Source organism: Chanodichthys erythropterus, chromosome 15, assembly GCF_024489055.1.
Source record: "Chanodichthys erythropterus isolate Z2021 chromosome 15, ASM2448905v1, whole genome shotgun sequence".
NCBI lineage: Eukaryota > Metazoa > Chordata > Actinopteri > Cypriniformes > Xenocyprididae > Chanodichthys > Chanodichthys erythropterus.
In genome coordinates, this window is record NC_090235.1 from 5,676,359 (window position 1) to 5,697,483 (window position 21,125).

Consider the following 21,125-nt stretch of genomic DNA (forward strand, 5'->3'; position numbering starts at 1 on the left):
GGAATTCTGAAGAGACCGAAGAGACACTCTCCATCCAGCATCCAGTCTCTAAAAGAGGTCATTCTTGAAGAATGGAAAAAGATAGATGTTGCAAAATGTTGCCAACTTGTTTATTCCATGCCTAGAAGACTTGGTGCTGTCATTAAAAATCATGGAGGCCATACAAAGTACTAGATTAAGTAGTTTTTGTTGTGGGGTGTACTCATTTTTGCATCACCCTAATTTGAGTAAAAATGTGCAATCTAAGTTATATTATATTAGTTTGCTAACATGTTAACAATAACATGGTATAGCCCTTGCTGAATGAGTATTCCCACTTAACATTAATCTGGCCCAAAATTAATATTAAAAATTATATAACACACAATTTTAGCATTTACTCCCACTTTCATGGGCAAAGCATGCTGGGAAATAGAAATCTCAGCCCAGTTTCAGTTAAGCTTACGTTTGTCTAAATTAAAAGAAATGAGTTCATAAAACTCAAAACAATGAAACATTTCAGTGTGAGTGCTGTGAACTCAAAAGAAAAAGAAAGTGCTAAATACTTATAAAAGTAAATTTGACTGAATTAATTAGTTTAATTTAAGTTTGTCCCACACAAACCAATTAATTGTTTTGAATGTTAGGGTTTACAGTGTTATTATATAGGCCTATGCTAACAATTTTAATGTATTTTATGTATTGATGGCAAACAAATTCTTCATTTGATTTGTAACAACTGTAAATGGAAAACGTTGGATGTTGACAAAATGTTGAACCAAATGTATTCCACTGCAAAATGTGTTTTTTTTTTTTTCTTGCTCTCTTTTTCATTTTCATTTTTCATGTCCACATTCTGCTTCAGTATTATTCAAAAAATGAGGGTTGCATGCTTTACAGAAAAAAACGTGTTTCTTTGTCATTTCTTTGTTGTTTGTATATGTGTATATGTGAATTTTCCAAATAAGGAGTTTCCATACTGGTATATGGCAGCAGTTATTTACAAATTTCTAGAAAATTAAATATTGGTCTGAGCCATTTTTAATCAATGTGTTGGTTTACAAGACACATGCATTTTTGAAACATGTCTAAATTCCAACAAATTGAACAATGTGCCATACAAATATACTCTGCCATTGGAATGAACCACTTGAAATTTGTTCATTGAAAATGTTCAAAGTGATTTGCTATTGTGAATCAGACTTATCGCTGCCATCTTACTGTTTTACTTAATGATGGTCTTTTCATTTTGTAATTATGGCAGGTAAAAACGGAATTGAATCGTCTGCTGTCTAGAAAAATCCTCTTTTCATTTAAACAACCGTGAGGCAGCAAAAGTGTAAGTGGTAGATTTTTTTCTCGTTATATTTGGCTCACATTCAGCCTTAGATCTGAAAAGTGAGGAGAGGAGAGCCAGCAACGTCTGTGAAGCATGACAGAATTTCAGAGCTGTTTTTTTCTGAGGAGATGAGAGCGAGAAAAAGAAAAAGGGGAGAGAGAAAGAGTGAGCGCACCCCACATTAAAGGTGTTGGGTGGATAAAAGAATGGAAAAACTGCATTAAAGACAACGGGAGTGGATGTACATTTACTCAGAGAGGGTTTCGAGATAGTTGAGGGGATGTAAATAAGATGAACAAAGGGATGGTGTGCAAATGCAAGAGAAGAGCGTGTTTGTGAGACAGAACGAGAGGGGGAGGAAGAGAAAGGACGGCTCTGTCCTGTGAGAGGGAGCACAGTGCAGTGACCGTGAAAGTGCTTAAATAAACACTGCAAGAGAGGAGAGGAGCAGGAGGAGGAAGAGGAGGAGGAGGAGAGAGTGCAGGCGAGATAAAGAGATGAACCAGCAAATTGAGCCAGAGGGTTGGAAAAGACTGTAGAGCAATAGACTGTACAGAGAGAGAGAGAGAGAGAGAGAGAGAGAAGAGAAAGAAAATACAAACACCACTGAAACACTAAGACTAATCATCAGATATCGGCCGTAATGAATAACAGCGACGGCCCGGACAAATGAGGAGAGAGGAAATTAGATCAAGTGAAGCCAAATGTGTGGCGTTAATGGAACAGCCATTTTGAAAATGGTGACACCACCAATTCGCTGGACTGCAATTAACTATTTAGCACTCTCGGGAATGACATTGCTACTATGGCTGCAAAATAGCTTTGTAAAATGGTTATGACTAAAATCTGACTGGATAAACCACTTTAAGTGCTAAAATAGCCAATATACAGTATATTGTATGCAACTGGGCCCACATTTCTGTTGAATTTTTAATGGCGAAAGTAAACGCACCACAGTAAAATAAAAAAAGTGTCCAAGATGTCCAAAAACGTAATATTATGGTCATTTTTTTTTTTTTTTTTTTTTTTTTTTTTTTAGAAATGTTATATTTCTTGTGCATTGGTATCTTTAATCATAATGCTGAGACTCTCTTTTTACAAAGCAATGAGCCACGAGAAGCTCTGCATTACTGTTTTTCACCACACTTTAGTGGGTCCATAGGGGTTTTCATACAATACCTCTTAACTGTAGTAAAATGTGTTTTAACACACAGCTTCTCGAGGTGTTTTGCTTTAAAATGTAAATATTTCATGATTAAAATACAAGGTTAAACATACACTACTGTTCAATACACTACAGTGTCTTTTAATATTTTTTTTTTAGTTTTTGCAGGCTGCATTTATTTGATAAAAAATACAGTAAAACAGTAGCCTACTACTGTGAAATATTATTAAAACTGTTTACTATTATAATGTATTTTAAAATGTAATTTATGGTAAAGCTGACTTTTCAGCAACATTACTCAAGTCTTCACTCTTCAGTGTCACATGATCCTTCAGAAATCTTATAAAATGCTGATTTGGTGCTTAAGAAACATTTCTTGTTATTGTCAATGCTTAACATTTGTGCTGCTTAATATTTTTGTGGAAACCGTGTTTCTGGATTCTTTGATTAAAGGTGCCATTGAACGTTTTTTTACAAGATGTAATATAAGTCTAAGGTGTCCCCTGAATGTGTCTGTGAAGTTTAAGCTCAAAATACCCCATAGATTTTTTTTTATTATTAATTTTTTAACTGCCTATTTTGCAGTGGTGTAATGTAACGAAGTAATAATACTTCGTTACAGTACTTAAGTATTTTTTGGGAGAATCTGTACTTTACTTGAGTTTTTATATTTCTGTCAACTTTTACTTTTACTCCACTACATTTCCTAAATAAAATGTATACTTTTACTCCGATACATTTTCCCAAAACATTTTCGTTACTTACTACAAAATAAAGTCGGAAGAACACAGACTGCAAGCAAGCATGTGCAAACAAGTGCTCGCACAACCGCGGTTGATTTAATTTTCCGGGTTGCGTCCGTTGCTGGAGCGGCTGAGAAGAGTGTGCTGTCATTACGAGACATTACGAGAGCGACCTCTAGAGGCGAAATAAAAACTATCACTGATGCCTCCTAGTTTATTTTGACACGTGATGTGAGGCTGCGCTGCACAGAGCGGGACACTTCAAAAACAGATTTAAAACGGACAACAAAACGGTATGTTATACAGTGAACACTACAGTACATGTTTTCATATCATTATAAAGTAATTAGTTTGACTAGATGCTGCATTAGTGGTGAACAGTATGTTTGTCGTCGAGGCTGAGAGGATGCTAACATTAGTAGTGCCTCAAGCGGTTAAAACAATGTGACAAAAACCCAAACTGGTTAATATCATTGTTACCATTCATTTTCATTAGTTCATATCCATTTGTTCGCTGTTATGCATTCATTATCCAGTGAAGTTGCATATTTAAACTGTATCCTTATCATGCAGCGACAGAAACATAAATCAGAAATGTATTCGATTTCAGTTATTTATTTATCAGCACTGTAGCACATTTTGATTAGATCATCAAGTAACGTTATTCTAAAATGGAGGCAAATAATGTGAGAAAGTAGGCTATACATAGACCCATGCTCTGCCTTTGTGTCTAAAGATGGTAATTTCTAAGCATGACTGTTTTGATTCATAGGGAATGAAAACACTTTACAATAAGAGTCAATTTGTAACATTAAATAAGGTTAATAAAAGTATTGTTTATTTTTAATTTCAACAATTACGTTTTAACATTTTAAAGTTGTCTCTTACATTAGTTATAATGCACTATGAATTAACATGAACGATCAATGTATAATTAATATATTAGTATTTTTCATATTTAAAACTTACAAAAAACATTTAGCCATTTTTTTAATTAAAAGAAACAAAATGTAAGAGTTAAAACTGAACACAATCTTGCTGCTCAAACTGTGTATGAAACAATTTTTAATATGTTTTGCTCCTTTTGTATTTTACATTTACTTGTACTTTTACTTTCAATACTTAAGTACGTTTAATATCAAAAAAATACTTTTTGTACTTAAGTACAAAAAATATCACATACTTTACAACTTTTACTCAAGTAACATTCTAAACAGTGGTTTTCTGGTAAGATAACTATACTTTTACTCAACTATGGTTTTCGAGTACTTTATACACCACTGCTATTTTGAGGCATAATTAGAAATGCGCCGATTCATGCTGCGGCCCCTTTAAATCGCGCACTCTCCGCCCCCTCCCGAGCCCTCGACTCTATCAATGCATAAACAAAGTTCACACAGCTAATATAACCCTCAAAATGGATCTTTACAAAGTGTACGTCATGCAGCATGTCTAATCGCGTAAGGTATTGTATTTATTTGGATGTTTACATTTGATTCTGAATGAGTTTGATAGTGCTCTGTGGCTAACGTCTAATGCTACACTGTTGGAGAGATTTATAAAGAATGAAGTTGTGTTTATGAATTATACAGACTGTAAGTGTTTAAAAATGAAAATAGCGACGGCTCTTGTCTCCGTGAATACAGTAATAAACGATGGTAACTTTAACCACATTTAACAGTACATTAGCATCATGCTAACGAAACATTTAGAAAGACAGTTTACAAATATCGAAATACAAATATTACATAAATATTATAATTACAAATATTTACAAAAAGTCGGTGTTATGTTGAGATTCGCCTGTTCTTCAGAGGTCTTTTAAACAAATTAGATTTATATAAGAAGGAGGAAACAATGGTGTTTGAGACTCACTGTATGTCATTTCCATGTACTGAACTCTTGTTATTCAACTATGCCGAGGTAAATTCAATTTTCAATTCAGCACCTTTAATAGAAAGTAAAAAAAAAAAAGCAAAAAAAAAAAAAAGCATTTTTTTGTAATATTATAAATGTTTTTACTGTTGATTTGGATCAATTGAATGCATCCCTGAATAAAAGTATTAATCTAATTTAACCAGGGTTAGGTGTCACAGGAATTTGTCATTCAGGCTATATCTGAGTAATTGTACTATTTTAAAGGAATAGTTCATCCATAAATGAAAATGATCCCATAGTTTACTCACCCTCATGTAGATGACTTTCTTCTTTCATTTATTTTAAAAGACAGTTCATCGAAAAATGAAATTTCTGCCATTAATTACTCACCCTCATGTCGTTCCAAACCCGTAAGACCTTTGTTCATCTTCATAACACAAATTAAGATATTTTTGATGAAATCTGAGAGGTTTCTTTTTATCCCCCATAGAAAGCACCGTAATTACATTCAAGGTCCAGGAAAGTAGTAAAAACATTGTTAAAATAGTCGGCATGACTGCAGTGCTTCAACCTTAATGTTATGAAGATCCAAAGATGTTCTGAAGATAAACGAAGGTCTTACAGGTTTGAAACGACATGAGGGTGAGTAATTGTTTATGATAGAAATTTCATTTTTGGGTGAACTAACTTTTTAAATAAATGCTTTAAATCCTGGCTCTTCCCAGCTTTATAATGGCATTGAATTAAAGCTCCAAAAAGCACATCCATCCATCATAAGGGTAATCCATACAAGTAGGTTAATAAATGCCTTCTGAAGCGAAACGACGGGTCTTTGTAAGGAAAATATCCATATTTAAAACTTTATAAACAATAATCACTAGTTTCCTGCAACTGCTATACGCGCGTTCAAGAGAGAGTTGAGTTCCGGAGGAAGGGTGACCTCTGACCCGACGTAGATCCTCTTCACTTATTTTGAAATCCTCCAACATGTTTCTTTAAAAGTTCTAATTTTTTAGACTTCAAACTCATGACTGGCATTTTGTTTTGCTCTATCCTATGCCTACATCATGGGTCAGAGGTGACCTTCTGTGTTTGTTTTAAATAGCAGTGAGATACATTGGTTTCAAGTCTCTTAAGATTTGAATTAGAATATTTTTTGTGAAATAATAAAGTAACATTATCATCATGTATGTTTATATCATATAAAATCACTATTGTTTCATGAATAAATTTGTGTTTAATAAATAATTGTTTAAATTGTGCTGAAAAGTCTTTAATAGTGTTTTTAAACTGTATCTTACTTCATGGGTAAAAATGATGGAAATGTTCATTAGCTTTTTTTGTAGCCAAGGTGTGTGTCTGTAATGTATAAAAACTGACTCTCAAAGACACCACTCGGTGAAATATTCACCAAAATAAATCGTTTCCAATGTGATGTTCCTTTTTAAACAGTACACTACAAAATTTGTGTCATTTTTGTGGTCACTGAATTGTGCTCATGAAATTGGATTCATCGCATAATGAAATGAAAAGAAATGTGCAGTGAAATGTCAGTTTAGGCTGAGAGACAGATACAGGCAGACAAAGAGATGATGAGAAGCTGTTCACCCACCGCTGCGCACACAAACACACATAGCGATACAGAGAAAAGTGTTTATGATAATTAACTTATAAGCACCAGCTGGTGTCTGGCTGCGCACATCAGAATGTGTGGCGATGTTGCGGATCATGTACATCTCATAGGTCAAGGGTCGAAGCCACAGCTGTCACACACGGTCCGTGTTGTGTTTGTGGCCAGGCAGGTCTTCTATGTAAATGCATCAGAGCGGAGAGAAAAAGACTGACAGAGAACGACAAAGAGGTCACGGGGGAGAAGGGGAGGGCTGGCGAGAGCGTCATCTATGGAGCGAGGAACACGGATCGGAGTATGTATGAATCTGGGGGAATGGGATTTTGCTTGGAGCGAGGAGCGGTTTGTTTGAAAATTAGAGCGTCTGTGTTTTCTCTCACTCCACAATACCACTTCGTCATGAACATATTAAAGGATTAGTCCACTTTCAAATCAAATTTACTCACCCCCATGTCATCCAAGATGTCCATGTCCTTCTTTCTTCAGTCGAAAAAATTTTTTTGATGAAAACATTCCAGGATTATTCTCCTTATATTTGACTTTAATGGACTCCAAACACTTGAAGGTCAAAATTAGTTTTAGTGGAGCTTCAAAGGGCTGTAAACGATACCTGACGAGGAGTAAGGGTCTTATCGATCGGTCATTTTCTCTGTCATGTTTTTTTTCCGTAAGTAGAATAGGGAAGGCGTAGGACATACAGCGCAAGCTTTTTAAAGAATATGGAAGGTGGAATGGCAAAGCACTTGCAAGGTGATCATTTGTGTTTATAAAGCATATACATTTGTAATTTTTTTAAGAAAATGACCAATCGTTTCGGTAGATAAGACCCTTATTCCTCGTCTCATATCATTTAAAGACCTTTGAAGCTGCACTGAAACTAATTTTGACCTTCAGCCGTTTGGAGTCCATTGAAGTCCACTATAATGAGAATAATCCTGGAATGTTTTCATTAAAAACCTTGATTTCTTTTCGACTGAAGAAAGAAGGACATGGATATCTTGGATGATGAGGGTGAGTAAATGATCAGGAAATTAATTTTTGAAAGTGGACTAATCCTTTAAAAGCCCACCATGTTTTAAGCACAGTGTTACTAAATTATTATCAGTCGGAATGAAAGAAAAGGGGAATTCTAGAACTAGCATATAATATAATATAATATAATATAATATAATATAATATAATATAATATAATATAATATAATATAATATAATATAATATAATAATATTTGATAAAACTATCATCAGACTCACACAGAAACTCAAAGGTCTTCACTACAACCCGTTGAAAATGTTGTTACAGAGTGAACTTGGAGCAGGAAAATCCGGAGTGGATTCCGGGCAGAGTGATTACAGAGCAGTTTGAGATTGAAGGGGAAATTGCTGCCGCTTTGTTCCACTCACATACTCTGACACGGATGCAGCGAGCGAGAACACGGAGGAGAGTGACCCCTCCGGCCCTGGGCCATGGTCACGTGTAATCACCCCCGCGCTTGTTCTCTTTTGCAGTTATTCTATATCCCTCTGCCGGCCTGCTACTTTTTTCTTGTTGCCTCGTTCTGCCACTGTCTTTTATCTCTCTCTGTGTTTCTCTTTCGCTCCACTGCTCGGCTGGCTTTAGGCAATGCTGTCTATTCCATTCCTTCACATGGTGATGGAGAGAAAGCCCGTGGAAGGGGGAGCGGTGACGTGATATGGCCTCTTGAAGGTGAGACACATGACATTAGCTCTGTTGTAAAACCTACTGAGCTGCTTGCTGTCTACATAGGCAGCTACTTTCTAAGTCACCTTTATTTATATAGCGTTTTATACAATACAGATTGTTCCAAAGCAGCTTTACAGAGATAAACAGGAAAATAATGGGCCCTATCATTCACTCGGCATAATGCGGCGCCAGGAACGACGCAAGTATTTTTTGCTAGTTTCAGCCTGACACAGTTATCATTTTCACGTCCTGCGCCACGTTGTGCACCCGTGGGTGTGCTGATCCGAAAACGAGGTGTGTTCAGGCGCATTGCTGGCATGTTGCTATTTTGAGGCAACTGAAATAGACTGCGCCATTGACCAACTGAAACCTGGTCTAAAGTCAATGGCGCAATATATTTATATATATATTTTGTTATTTAAAGAGCGCGTTAGTAATATGCACCTACAGACCTTATGCACCAGAGAAACAAGCGTGCCGCCATCTTTATAATATTGTCTTTGAACTTCCGTTTTTGCGGTAGCTCTCTATATTTCTATGGCATCGCTGTCAAAGAATATTTAGCTGGTGAAGTGGATTTACTTGCTGTAGAGTTAAGGAAAGTTATCATGAGCATTGTAATGTTTAAAGCAGAACAAATGTCAGTAGACCGGGAAGATTTTAAAATGAGCAGTTCATTTATAAATACATAAGATTGCTGTGAAAATACAAACCTGAAGACAAAAGACAATGAGCGCAGTGCTGAAAAGGGGCGGGGCTACATAAGGTCTATAGGCGGCGACACAACATTCTGCTTATTACACACTCAGGGACGCGCAGCAGCACACAAATGTGCCAAATATTAAAAATAAAAGGATTACAATGTAAAAGATTATTATTGTGTGCATAAAGATAAAAATGCTTCGGTGGAATCTGGCTTGTCCCGTAGATTGTCTGCTTGCGCGCTTTAACCTCACGCATGAGCAGATCCATTTCCTAGCTTGAGAAGCGTTCAGTTTTTCCATTTGCAAATTCCATGAGCGCAACTGGCTTTTAAAGGTAATGGGAGATGAGACGAGATGATTGGTTTTTATTGGCCAAAACACCCATTAGTCATCAAGAGAATAGGCATATGCCTTTTAGACCATATGCTCGTTGTCGACCATTTTTCCGTCATTAAACTATTAATAGCAAAAGTGGATTCGCACATGCCCTAAGTGCACCTGCGGCATGCGCTTTAGACTATTCGCTTAGATCATTAAAATAGGGCCCAATGATCTTATGGCCCTATTTTAACGATCTAAGCGCATGGTCTGAAGCGCATGGCGCAGGTGCACTTAGGGCATGTCTGAATCCACTTTTGCTAGTTTAATGACAAGAAAAATGGTCGGCGCGCAAGGTGCATGGTCTAAAAGGGTTGTCCCTATTCTGTTAATGAGTAATGGGTGTGATGGGAGCTTTTGGGTATAACGTGCAATAAAATCAATCAGAGTCTCATCTCCCATTCCCTTTAAAAGCCAGTTGTATGTGCACCATGGTGGATTCGCTATTTACATGGCGGACTTTGCAAGCGGAAAACCTGAATGCTTCTCTAGTGAGGAAACGGATCTGCTCATGCTTGAGGTTAAAGCACACGAGCACATGTAAGTATGGTATTTATTTGGATGTTTACATTTGATTCTGAATGAGTTTGATAGTGCTCCGTGGCTACAGCTAACATTACACACTGTTGAAGAGATTTATAAAGAATGAAGTTGTGTTTATGAATTATACTGACTGCAAAATGAAAATAACGACAGTCTTGTCTCCGTGAATACAGTAAGAAACGATGGTAACTTTAACCACATTTAACAGTACATTAGCAACATGCTAACGAAACATTTAGAAAGACAATTTACAAACATCATTAAAAATATCATGATATCATGGATCACATCAGTTATTATTGCTCCATCTGCCATTTTTCGCTATTGTTCTTGCTTGCTTACCTAGTCTGATGATTCAGCTGTGCACAAATCCAGACGTTAATACGTCCTGCCTTTGTGTAATGCCTTGAACATGAGCTGGCATATGCAAATGTATTCAACTATGCCGAGGTAAATTCAATTTTTGAATCTAGGGCACCTTTAAATAACAAAACAAATATTGAGCAACTGACTTTAGAACAGGTTTCAGTTGGTCAATGGCGCAGTCTATTTCAGTTGCCTCAAAATAGCAACACGCCAACAATGCACCTGAACACACCTTGTTTTCAGACCAGCACTCCCATGGACACACAAATGGGTGCAAATGCATTTGCTATTTAAAGCTGCAGTCTGTGATTTTTGGCCCTCTAGCGGTTAATAAACAGAACTGCATGCATCTTACGGAAGAACATTCTAGCCGGAGCTGCTTTTCTCTGTGTATGTCTATGGCGAATCACGCAGTTACTGTGATACTCTGCGGCGGGTCCTACCAGTCCTGTCTGAAATAGTCAGAATATAAACACTTATTATAAGTGTACCATAATGATTCAGGGTAAGACAAAAAAACATGGTTTGGAAAATGGATTCATGATGTACATTCTCATTATATAATTTTTGTAAATTTTGTACACAAAAAACAACGTAATGCTGGATGTGAAAATGATAACTGCGTCGGGCTAAAACTAACAAAAAACAGTTGCGTCGCACCTGGCTCTGCATTACGTCGGGTGTATGATAGAGCCCAGAATCCTAATTTGATTGGATTTGGAGCACTCTACATAGGCAGCTGTATACAGTGACTTACATATGTTCTAAAGTGAAATTACAATACTCATAAGCATAAAAATTAGTGTTGTCAGTTTGACAAGTAATTATTAAAAACTTAGTGAATGAAAAATATATAAATTAATCATTAATGAAAATCATTAATAAAATTAATGAATCATGCTCCAGACATATATGTAATGCAGTCATACCTAAAAATATTTTTTTGACGTATCTCATAATTTACATTTATGCATTTAGCAGACATTTTTAGCCAAAGAGAAGAACAAAGCAATTCCTCAAGGAGGAACAATATTTGTAATATACAGTGTTTTATTTGACAACTAGATTAGAAAGCAAGCTAGAAAAGAGAATAAGCAGAAAATATGTTGTGTGTGTGTGTGTGTGTGTGTGTGTGTGTGTGTGTGTGTGTGTGTGTGTGTGTGTGTGTGTGTTGGTTTAAAGGTAGGAGGTGGTTAAGTGCTTGTGAAAGTGGTGTGTCTTCAGCTTCTTCTTGAAAGATGTGATGTTCTCACCAGTTAAAATCTCATTCAACCAGAGAGGAGCAGAGAGGGTGAAAGTTTTGGAGAGTGACTTTTTGCCTCATTGTGAAGGAACAACAAGGCATTGCTCATTCAGTGTCCTTAGCTAACAAGAGGGAGCGTAAACCTGTAAGAGTGAATTGAGGGAGGCGCTGTTAAAGCCTTAAATTTGATTCTGGAGATCAGGAGAGGTATGACATGGCTCTTAGGCTGGTTGAAGACCAGACGTGCTGCTGCATTCCTGATCATCTGCAGAGACTTAGATGCACTGGCTGGAAGGCTTGCCAGTTGAGCATTGCAGTAGTCCAGTCTTGAAATGACAAGAACTTGGACAAGAAGTTGTGTCACATACTCTGACAAAAAGAGAGTGGTTTTCCTGTTATTGTAAAGAGCAAACATGCAAGGCCGGACCGTTATTGAAATACGGTTGGAGAAATCAAACATCATTAAACACAACACCTAGGTTCCAAACAACCCCTGTAATGCAATGCCTTTCCATTAGGGGAAAATTATTAAAATGATTATGGAATTAAAACAATTCTTTAACAGAGCCAAAGTAAGGTCTTCCTCTCTCTGCTGGGATCTTTCCTCTATGTCCTTTCACAGGGACAACTCATAAAACTATAAAATGGTCCAGTCTTCTGTAGTAAGATAAAACAGACCTGCTACTGTGTGCGACCCACTAAGGCTGTTGGTTCAGACCAATATCTTTTATGCAGGCATGACTTTTTAATTTTTTTCGATCCAATCTTAAAATCGTTATGTCCACCCTTGCATGTATTAAAACACTGGGCTATTGATTTATAATGCATCTCTCATCAGTTCTCCTCTACAGGGGTAGGATGAATTTAATGGTGGATTCTGCACCTGAATGCAACACGAGTGTAATATCACTGTTCAGCTACTGCAGCTACAAATTATGTATGACTGCTCAAATATTTAGAACACTGCCCCTCACTTTAATCAAACATTTTTGTAATATATTACATACTAGAATAAAAAAAAAAAAAAAAAAAAAAAACGTAATCTAAATGATTGTTGCAAACTGCATGTATGCTCTTATATGGAGAAGCATATATTCATCATAATCTTTTTGTTTTCAATTAGCGCCATTCAACGTGAGTGCTGTGAAAAGAGCTACAAACACACAAAAAAATGAATCATTCTCAAGTGATTGTATTATTAAAACACGAGATGAATCACTTGATTTTGATGATGATCCAAGTGTCATTTTTGCTCATAATCACTATGATTCAACAAACCTCACACTTAAAGAGATAGTTCACCCAAAAATGAAAATTTGCTGTTAATTTACCCACCCTCAAGCCATCTTGCATAGACCAATTGTTTCACTCCTTAAAGGATTAGTTCACTTTCAAATTAAAATTTCCTGATAATTTACTCACCCCCATGTCATCCAAGATATTAATGTTTTTCTTTTTTAACTCGAAAAGAAACTAAGGTTTTAGAGGAAAACATTCCTCAAATAGTGGACTTCAACAGTTACCAGTGGGTTTAAGGTCCAAATTACAGTTTCAGCGCAGCTTCAAAGGGCTCTACACAATCCCAGATGAGGAATAAAGGTCTTATCTAGCGAAACAATTGGTCATTTTCTAAAAAAAAAAAAAAAAATCAAACTTACTTTTTAACCACAAATGCTCATGTTGCACTAGCTCTCTTCTTCTTGTAGAATTCTGTCAGTGTAGAGGCTGTTAAGTGTATTACTGCCCTCCACAGGTCAAAGTTTGAACTAAAGTTTCATATATATATACGGAGCCCCTCACATGACATAGTGTTAGTGTTTACTAAGACGTTCCCTTGATTTGTAAATCATGCGCACGATTTACTAATTCGTTTTAGCACATTTTTAGCCAATTTAGCAAATCAAGGGAATGATATAGTAAATCTTTCGCACGATTTAGCAAATCAAGGGAACGAATTAGTAAAGCGTGCACACGATTACTTTTTTTCCTCCTTCATGTCATATGAGGGGCTCCGTACATATGCAATACACTCAAAAAAAAATTTTTTTTTTGATGCAGTTCAATTTATTTAAACAATTTATTTTGATTCAACACCATTGTACCAGGTTTCTGGTTTAAATGTGATTGATTCATGTTAAATTGACTTGAAACGATTACTCTTTGACTTAATTTGATGTTTTCATATTGGAATAACATGTTTCAATCAAGTAAACCCAACCAGGACTCAATCAAACAGGATTTTCACTTCCCATCATGCTTTGCAAAGGGGCTGAACTAGGAGTGTAAATGCTGAAATAAAGTGTTATTTAAGCAGTTTTTAGGAAGATGAGAAAATGGAAATACTTTTTAATGTTTACTGTTCTATTATGTTGGTATTTAAAAGTTTCTGTTAATTAATAGTTTTAGGGTTACCATTGTGGTGAAGTGTTGCACTTGTGCTTGGGTTGAGGACCTGCTAACAAACTTTCAAATTACTTTAATAAGAAAATAATCACTGTGGTAGTGCTCTAGGTTGCATATCCCAAAAGCATTTTAAGCCTATGTTGATTGTAAAACCATTGCCACCAATGGACTTATGATCAATTTAGGCTTTACTATGTTTTTTGGTTAAGGCAATTTAGGATGAATCCAGTATCACATCTAGATTTCTAACACAGAACATCACAAAAGTTATATAAATCACTAAATTAAACAAGAAGAATTAATTTTAAAAATCAATGTATATGAAAACATATTTATTTATTGCTTTTTATTTATTTTATTTTAAATGAACACAATTTATTCTAGTTAATTTAACATTGTTGATTCTATTGGATTTTACTTGTCTCAATCATGTGGAACCACTGTCCATGATTGAATTGAGTAAGTTGGACATAACTATTTTACATAGATTCTTCCTTAGTCAGTTGTTTTGTCAAGCTGTGCCCAACCATAATAATAACTGATCAACCTTAATAAATTAAGTTGACCCAACGCAAGTACATTAAATTGGAATAACAGAATTGCATAATGCTGAAATAAAGCAACTTAATCATGTGGAAATCCTTTCCATGATTTTTTTTTATGTTCGTTCAAAGAGTTATTTTTTTTGAGTGTATGCTAGTGCAAGTATATAAGAATTAGTTCAAAATTTGACCTCTGGAGGGCAGTAATACACTTAGCAGCATCTACAATGCCGGAATTCTACAAGAAGAAGAAGAAGAAGAAGAGAGCTAGTGCAAGACGAGCATCTGTGTTTTTTTTAGAAAATGACTGATCATTTAGCTAGATAAGACCTTTATTCCTTATCTGGGATCATGTAGAGCCCTTTGAAGCTGCATTGAAACTGCAATTTGGACCTTCAATCCGCTGGTAACTGTTGAAGTCCACTATATGGAGAAAAATCCTAGAAATGTGTTCCTCAAAAACCTTAATTTCTTTTTGATTGAAGAAAGAAAGACATGAACATCTTGGATGACATGGGGGTGAGTAAATTATCAAGAAATTTTAATTTGAAAGTAAACTAATCATTTAAGACCTCAATGTATCGCCAGGAGCCACGTGTATTAATTTTATATTGTCTGCATGTTTTTTTGAATCTCAGATTTACGCCACCCACTGACTTCCATTATATGAATCACAGAGGACCACGGTTTCAGCTAAAAATCTTCTTTACTGTTCCACAGAAGAAAAAAGTCATAGATCTTGGATGGCTGGAGGGTGAGTAAATTAACAGCAAATTTTCAATTTTGGATGAACTATCGCTTTAAGGTGCATCCCAATTCGCGTACTTGCGCACTATTCTATGACGTTTAGTAGTATGAATAGTGTGAGTAGTTCACAATAAAAATTCCAAATAAAAAAGTGCACTTTAAATATCCCGATAATGCACTTAACTTTAATTACGTAGCGGGGGGGAAGGGCTATCAGACTCCAATGTTGAATGACAAAATAACCTTATAAAATTCATACACTACACAAATGAGTAGTACAAGTGCATAGTGCGTCATGTGGTACGCAACTTCAGAAACCATCCAGAACACTCTAGAAACTGCATAGCAACACGTAAGCAATTGCTTAGCAACACCCTGGCAACCAATCACAACACACTAGTGTTGTTGTGGCAAGTTCTGTATAGACACAGAAAATGTGAATATCTTGATTGTTTTATATTACCTAACTATAGATTTGAATCTATTTTTCGTAACAAGTACTTCAGTTTGCTAAGTTACTCTAATTATAATTAAACCCACATCTCAATAATGTGTTGTGTTCCAGCAATTAAATCCCATGAGCCTGGCACCTTCATCATCATTTCGGTAAACATGATTACCACATGATTCCTGCCCTCGGCTACACTTTCAACAGCCTCGGCTCTAAACAAAAGTACTATCAGTCTAATTTAATTTATTTAGCACCTTGATTTTTCTCCTCATTTGCAGAATCTTATGCTTGCATCGACTTGAGCTAAATGTGCCACTACATGGACAAATGGCGCTTTAGATAACACAGTATTTAGAGCTGTCACTCAAACATTACGATGGTGTTCAGGCCAACTGCAAACGTTAGATAGCTCTCTGCCGACAAAATTGGGTCACATCCAAACACTGTTGCAGAGCTTATGGTAACTAAAAGTTGATAGTATTATCTGTTGTTAGTTTCAGAAATAACTGTGGCAGATGTATAACTGAGAAACACTCAATCAACCCAACAAACAATGAAACACTTAAAATGTCAATGGGTCAATGAACACATTTTAGTATCCTTAAAATATGATAGATAATGTGATAGTGTGAAAAAGTATAATGAGAATAAATATTGATGAAGTCCACAGGATGTGACAGCTGTTTAGTGTTGCCAGCTCTTTCTATCTGTCTCATTATCACCTCTTAGCCTTTCAACAGTACCTGCCTGAGATTTCAGCTTTAAAAAGCAGCTGTTAGCAAGGAGACTGAGCTTCCTCTATCCTTCCCCTGTGAGTTTAACTGTTATTAGCTTCTGCCACTGTCCAGGGTTAAGAATTAATACCGTAATGGAGCTTTATTGGGCACATGTCCTCACCACAGTCCTCTAGGTCAAGGATAAATCATTCTCAGCTTTATAAGAGCAGTGGCTTCTCAACATTGACCATACAGGGGACTAATAACTTTACTTTAATCAGAGCTAAAACACTAGACAACCGGCTAACACTTACTGAAATGAAAACATATGTTGCTCTCATCTGTAACAGCCTTTCCATGTGTGTCCATTTGCAGTTCTTGCATCAGGGGACTGAAGCGCTATAATTTGTGTTTTTATCATTCCCAGGTCAGGGCAGTTGGCGAGGAGAAACAATGAAGCTAATTACAGAACAGTTTCAAGGACAAAATGTGCATCACTTTGTATTTGAGCCTGCTCTGAAGGAGGAAAAAAATGCATTTTCTTAATCATTTTTTTGTAATTTTTCTCAGTATAAAATATTTGAGTAACAATGAATTTATATAATGAGAATTAAGTTTATTTTTCTCACCACACTGGCAATTTGTTTTTGTTAAAATACAAATCTAAAGAAAAAATCATGCATTAAAAGTCGAAGTTATGACATACCAAAGTAATAATTAATAATTTACATACTAAGTTGAAATAATGTCTTAAAAAATCGAAATTATGACTTACTATAAAAAGTCATTATTATAAGACGAAATGCAGAATTGACTTCAGAAGTCAGAATTATGAGATAAAGGGTCGAAATTGACATACTAAGTTGAAATTATGCCTTAAAAAGTCTAAATTATGACAGGCTAAGTCAAAATATGACTTACATATTCAAAATATGACTTACAAAACATACTTTTTATGTTATAATTTTGACTTTTATCCTGTAATTATGACTTAATTCATTTAAAAATGTAATTACGACTTTATCTCATAATTATTATTTTTGAAGTCATAATTTCAGCTTTTCATCTCATAATTATGAATTAGTATGCAATTTTGAATTGAGTTGTTGTTTTTTCTTATGTGGCAGAAATGGGCTTCCACATTTCTTACATCAAGATATATGTACAGTATATACTATATTTTATATCACTATATATATTTACTTTAATGGCAATTAATAGTTCCTTTTCATTGCCTTTAAACTGAAATAACTGAAGATAAACATACAAGCTTGATAAAAATGCTTATTTTAGAAGAAAATTTCAGACGGCACTAAGCGTTTTGCATCTGAAGTCTTATATATATATATAATACCAAGAGTAACTTATATATTAGTCATATATATATATATATATATATATATATATATATATATATATATATATATATATATATATATATGACTAATATATAAGTTACTCTTGGTATTTTGACTGGACAACAAGATTACAAAATTATTTTTGACTTGTTTTTGCTTTGTTCTTGCAATTAGCAGTTAGCATACATCGAAACAAGCACTATTTGAGTGGCAATTTACTTCTCCAAGATCAGTCACACTGAAAAATACTTCATAAAAGCACATCTCTGTGACTGTGCTGCACTGAGCCATGCTCTTAGTGATATCTTCCTGTTCCAGTTCTTTCAGAGGAGAAATCGGCAATTGTCTCACCTTTTATGAAACAAACAAAAGTCCCACGCTTAGTGAAATAGCACTTTCCGTGATTGAAGTCAAGGTTGCTAACTGTTTCCGGCACTTTCTTCTTCTTTGTTCCTAAGTGCCATTTACTGCTGCTTGTTCTCAATGAGGGAGAGCACTTCACTTTAATAAAACAAGGCTTTTAATAACATTCACATTGAGAACATTGAGGCAAAGCTTAAATGAGATTAATGCTGTCTGTATTGCACAAACCCCAGAAGTCAATCAATGTGATGGGTTTGGTTTCTACATCTAGTGAGTCTATATGTAGCAAATTGAATTTAATAGAGAGCAATCAGGGTAATACTTACAAGATAATTAATAAATTAGATGGTTGATGTTAAGGGCATGAGGTTGCTGTAGCTTGCAATGTCTTTGCTTGATTTATGCTATAATAAATGACTCAAAAATACAGAACTTTTAGAGAACTTCATAAAAGTTAAATATATTTTGTTATTTTTTTAAGCTACTTGCACTCCAGCTGTTAGTTTCAGCTGAAGTCTGGGTTTGTATTTCTTCAATTCTACTGCCATCCACTGGCACCAGATAACTTTACAACATGAGGTTTATTGGCACAGTTTTCAACTTAGGTGGATATTTCAAATTTGCATTAGATCTTTGCATTAGGCCTTTTTTGTGACCAAACAAAGTTCAAACAAAAATTAAAATTCTTTCATCAGTCCAAACTTGTATTATTTTCTTTCTTACGAGGAGCATGAATTATAGTTATAAAAATGGCTTTAGAGCTTTCAAGCTTCAAAAAGCATAAAAGTTTTATAAACATGTAGCCTATATGTACATTGTTCCAAAGACTGTGGCTTGGTAATGTGTTGTTTTTTTTGTTTGTTTTTTTTTTTGCCTCTTTTTTTAATGTTCAATGCCTCTTGTGCTCATCAAACCTGCATATATTAGATGGAAAATACAGTAAACTGAAAAATTATTATGAATTGAAATAAATGATTTCTATTTTAATCTATTTTAAAATGTAATGTATTTCTGTGATGGTAAAGCTGAATCTTCAGCGTAATTACTTCAAAAATTATTCTAATAAGCTGATTTTCTGCTAAAGGTACATTTCTTATTATTATTCATGTTAAAAATGTTTGAGTTCAAAAAATGTGGTGCTTTTTAATATATATTTTTTGTAAACCATTTTTTCAGGATTATTTAATTAATAGAAAGTTCAATGAAACAGCATTTATATGAACTAGTAATCTTTTGTAACATCATAAATGTCTTTTCTGCCACTTTTGATCAATTTAAGGTGTCTGTTCCAGGGAGATCCACTAGAGGCAAGTTGCTTAGAACCCAAACATAACAAAGATTTGGCTTAACTTGGCTTCGCTTGGCATGGCATGGCATGGCATAAAACACAAAACTCACCCACAGTGGTTACAGGGACAATACTTGACCTAGACTAAAGAAAACATGAGGTCAATATATACAAAGGGACTAATGACTAGAAAAGACACATCTGTGCACAATCAAACCAATAAGTGTGTAGGGTTGAGGCTGGATGCAGTCGGGGTGGAGCTGAAAATGGAGACGTGAAGTCAGACACTTTCTGCTTTCTGTAGTGACTTTTGCATACTTCATCACAGCTGAAGTGAAATAAATGCAATATTTGACTAATACACTGATGTTACCGAGACATTTTTTATTCAATACTTTATGTACTGCTTACAGCGTCTGTTTTTCAACAGTTCAAGTTCAACATAAGCATATATTATTTAAATACCAGTGTGATGAGGTCTACATTTTTTATCAGTTTTATTTTGATGAACAAGACACAATATAACATTGCAACTACATGAAAAGAGCTTTAACTGTTATAAAAATACAGATTTTTGAGCATTAGTGGAATTGAAGGTGTGAGAATAAGCACAAAACACACATGATCGTTGTTGTGCGCTGAATCCGGCCAATCGTGGAACAGCTGTGTCGTCCACAGAGCTTGTGCAGCTGCTCTTGTGAAACTGCACTGGCTGACTCATTCGGCTGCTCTCGAATCGCTCTCGTGGTATTTTGAAGCCATACGTCACAGTCACATGGCGCCGCCGCTGTCTCAAGTCGGACAAGCCTTATGACAACATATGGCACATGACAAGGGAGCACATGGCAGGATCACATGACACAAACAATGGAAACACATGGCAAAAGGGAGCACGTGGCAAACAGGTACATGAAACGTGAGTAAACTTCAAAAATAAGACATGAACATGAAACAAAACCAAAACTAGATGTGACAGATTTCCCCCTCTATGGGTGGCTCCAAACACCCAACAGGACTCAGGCATGGCAGCCATCTTTGCTGAGGGCTCAGACATGGCAGCCATTTTGTGAAGAGACTCGGGTGTGGCAGGCATGACTTGAAGAGACTCAGGCTTGGCAGGCATGATGTGAAGAGACTCTGGCTGGGCAGGCATGACATGATCAGTCTCTGGCTGAGCAGGCATGATATGAGCAGTCTGTGGCTGGGCAGGCATGATGTGAGGAAACTCAGGCTTGTCATGAAAACACTCTGATGGCTGTGGTAAGCGCTGCAGGATTTGGAGCCCCTCATCCACAATTCCCACAGTAAATGAAGAACCACTCAGTAACAGGTCATGATCAATACAAAGTTCTGGCATGAAACTCTAGATGGCGCAGGCTAATAGGTCCTTTAACACACCTGCTAATCATCACATCATTATCTATAGGTCACAGATGATTGGTTCCTCCTGTTTTAGTAGCCAATGAGCTGCGTGCTTAATCTTTAAATACATGAGTTAGCATTGCTTAGTAGCGCAGCGTGCTTCAGAAACCCTCCACCTTCCCCAGCTCCACCTGTATAGATCTGCTACGGTTATTCATGTACGC